The sequence below is a fragment of the Cebus imitator genome, unplaced genomic scaffold (genome assembly GCF_001604975.1).
Source record: "Cebus imitator isolate Cc_AM_T3 unplaced genomic scaffold, Cebus_imitator-1.0 Scaffold388, whole genome shotgun sequence".
In the NCBI taxonomy this organism is placed as follows: Eukaryota; Metazoa; Chordata; class Mammalia; order Primates; family Cebidae; genus Cebus; species Cebus imitator.
This window is the reverse complement of record NW_016107703.1, coordinates 171632-175448: the sequence shown is the minus strand read 5'-3', so window position 1 is coordinate 175448 and position 3817 is coordinate 171632. Positions and strand designations below refer to the sequence as shown.

The window sequence follows — 3817 nt, the reverse complement described above, 5'->3', positions numbered from 1 at the left end:
CTCAAACTCCTGACCTTAGGTGATCCACCCGCCTTGGCCTCCCAAAGTGCTGAGATTACAGGTGTGAGCCACCGTGCCTGGCCAACCCCATCACTTTATAATGGGAGAAACAGAGACTGGCAGAGGGAGGAGCGCTTGGGTAGCAGCACCTGGAATACACAGGGGCTGTAAGAGACCCCTAGAGGCTGGTCTAATCCAACCCTAAAGCAGATCTGAGTCCTGTCTCTATTGCCTCAGCTGAGTGACCATTTTGCTTGTGCCCATTTTTTTTGAGACAGTCTCACTCTGTAGCCCAGGCTGGAGTGCAGTGGCATGATTTAGGCACTGCAACCTCTGCCTCCCGGGTTCAAGCAATTCTTCTGCCTCCTGGGTCCAAGCAATTCTCCTGCCTCAGCCTCCCAAGTATCCCAAGTACCTGGGATTATAGGCGCCCACCACCACCACCAGCTAATTTTTGTATTTTTAGTAGAGACGGGGTTTTGCCATCTTGGCCATTCTGGTCTCCAACTCTTGACCTCAAGTGATCCACCCGCCTCAGCCTCCCAAAGTGCTGGGATTACAGGCATGAGCCACTGCACCCGGCCAAGTGCCTTTTATAACAAAGAGGCCTCCCCTGCCCTGTGCCCATGGCCCCTTGTGTCATCCATGCCCAGCAGGGTCCTTTACTAATGAGTAACAGAGACCAGGCTCAAATTTGCTAAGACAAGAAAGGAATTTAGTGGAAGTGAGGACTCTGTGGCTTTGCACACAAAAGAAAGGCACAGCTATCCCGGGATTTCTCCTACCTTATCCCTGCTGCCCTCAGCTCATCTGCCTCTGGCCAGACGGCCTCTTCCACCTGGGGGGTGGGGATGGGGTTACTGGGGGACAAAGAGCTCAGAGCCACATGCCATGCCATCTGCTGCCAGGCGGGATCTGCTCGTCTTTCTTTAGCCTCAGCTGGGAAAATCCCATGGAAGGACTGTGCGTGGCCCGGTTTGGTCAGGTGCTCATCCCGAGTCCACATGGCAGCCTCCATTAGAACTGTGTGGTTGGGGTTTATTCATACATCTCATGCTTACAAAGACTGTGCTATGTGTCGGGCATTGCTCTATATCTAGCTGGGAGAGGCAGGCCATAAACAAGGCACCAATAATAAAGCTAATTCCAACAGTGGCAGGCGCTTTAAAGGTGAGCAAGGCACTGTGAGGGGCGATGTTAGCCAGGATGGTCAGTAAGGCCACAGGTAGGTGTGGAGGAAGAGCGCTCTGGGCACTTCTTCCCAGAGCAAAGTGTGCAAAGGCCCTGGGGCAGGAACAAGTTTAGTGTGGATAAGAAAGGTGGCTGGTGTAGGCCAGGCTCAGTGGCTCACACCTGTAATCCCGGCATTTTGGGAGGCCAAGGTGGTGGATTGCCTGAGCTCAGGAGTTCAACACCAGCTTGGGCAACACAGTGAGACCCCATCTCTACTTAAATACAAAAAATTAGCTGGGCATGGTGACACATGCCTGTAGTCCCAGCTACTCAGGAGGCTGAGGCATGAGAATTGCTCGAACCTGTGAGGCGGCAGTTGCAGTGAACTGGGATCGGGCCACTGCACTCCAGCCTGGGCGACAGAGACTCTGTCTGAAAGAAAGAAAGAAAAGAAAGAAAGAAAGAAAGAAAGAAAGAAAGAAAGAAAGAAAGAAAGAAAGAGAAAGAAAGAGGCAGGGCATGGTGGTGAAAGAAAGAAAGAGAAAGAAAGAGGCAGGGCATGGTGGCTAATGCCTATAATCGCAGCACTTTGGGAGGCCAAGGTGGGCAGATCACCTTAGGTTGGGAGTTTGAGATTACCCTGACCAACATGGCAAAACCCCATCTCTACCAAAAAGACAAAATTAGCCGGCGTGGTGGCGCATGCCTGTAATCCCAGCTGCACAGGAGGCTGAGGCAGGAGAATCGCTTGAACTGGATAGGCAGAGGTTGCGGTAAGCCGAGATCATGCCATTGTATTCCAGCTTGGGCAACAAGAGTGAAACTTTGTCTCAAAAAAAAAAAAGAGAGAGAGAAAGAGGAAGGAAGGAAGGAAGGAAGGAAGGAAGGAAGGAAGGAAGGTGGCCCATGTGGCTAATTGAAACCATCCCCATAAACTTTTTTGTGTATGTGACAGGGTCTTGCCTTGTCGCCTGATGTGGAGTGCAGTGGCAGGATTGTAGCTCACTGCAGCCTTGCAGCCTCCACCTCCTGGGATGAAGTAATCCTCCTGCCTCAGCCTCCTGAGTAGCTGGGACCACAGGTGCATACCACGACACCCAGCTAACTTTTATAATTTTTTTTTTGTAGAGATGGAGTCTTCTCCTCACAGTTGTCCAGGATGGTCTTGAATTCCTGGGCTCAAGCGATCTTCCCTGGCCTCCCAAAGTGCTGGGATTACAGGCATGAGCCACCATGCTGGGCCATCCCTAGAAACGGTATAAAATTAATCAGAGGCCGGGCACAGTGTCTCATGCTTGTAATCCCAGCACTTTTGGAGGCCAAGGTGAGTGGATCACTTGAGATCAGGAGTTCAATACCAGCCTGTCCCATGGTGAAACCCCATCTCTACAAAAAATACAAAATTAGCTGTGCGTGCTGGTGGGTGCCTATAATCCCAGCTACTCGGGAGGCTGAGGCAGGAGAATCACTTGGACCTGGGAGGCAGAGGTTGCAGTGAGTTGAGATCACACCATGGCACTCCAGCCTGGGTGACAAGAGTGGAACACTGTCTCAAAAAATAAAATAAAATAAAATAAATCAGGGAAGAAGAGGGGGAGAACTTCCTGATTCAGAGAAAAAAAATATGTGAAGATGTTTATAGGGTGGAGTGGCAGGCATATAAAGAAGAGGTAAGCAGAATTAAAGAACAGCTAACTCCAAGTCAGATTATGTCTTTGGAAAAAGAAATCATGCATAAACATTTAAACAGGAAAGCTTTAATAATAACAATAATAATAAAAAGAGTTAACACTGCTTGGAAGACCAAAAAGACCTTATTCAGCTTATAACATTTATATAGCTGAAAGCTTCCAAGAAGCTAAGGATAGTTCAACCACAGGCAAAGCTGAAGACTGTAAATGAAAACTGGAAGAATCTGTCTGGTTCTCAAAAGTATATATTCAACTTGTTAAAGATGATAAAATTTGTAATTATAATGAAATGAAGTCTTGGGAAGAACAGGTGATTGAAGTTGGATGAAACAGTCTTATATGTTGCAAAATAAAGCAACCACCAAAATACGACACTGAGGCTGGGCACAGTGGCTCACACATGTAATCCCAGCACTTTGGGAGGCTGAGGTGGGCAGGTCACCAGGTCAGGAGATCAAGACCATTCTGGCTAACATGGTGAAACCCTATCTCTACTAAAAATACAAAAAATTAGCTGAGCTTGGTGGCATGTACCTGTAGTCCCAGCTACTTGGGAGGCTGAGGTAGGAGGATCACTTGAACCCAGGAGGCAGAGGTTGCAGTGAGCTGAGATCATGCCACGGCACTCTAGCCTAGGCAACCGAGGGAGACTCCATCTCAAAAACAAACAAACAAACAACCAAACAAAAAAGATGGCACTGAGGAGAATTAAAAGTAGAAGATTGACAATGGATAGGCACAAGAAACTGGTTAGGTCTGAATACCTGAAGCTATTGTAAAATTAGAAAGGATAAATTTGGTAAACGTTTCATATTCAATTTCTTTTTCTTCAACTCATGGACTTCTGCCAGTGTAATACTTGCTTTGGAAAACCCAGATAAAGGTTTATGCAAAATTTATTTTGTGTTTAGGAACTACTGAGGATCAGAGTAATCCATGCAAATGTGAATCGT

The 3817-nt window shown here is 47.6% G+C and overlaps 1 pseudogene; it reads left to right on the top strand.

Annotated features, from left to right (window-relative positions):
- LOC108288974 overlaps positions 1-3192 on the top strand; it is a 6231-nt pseudogene extending 3039 nt beyond the window's left edge.
- Positions 3193-3817: the final 625 nt, after the last annotated feature.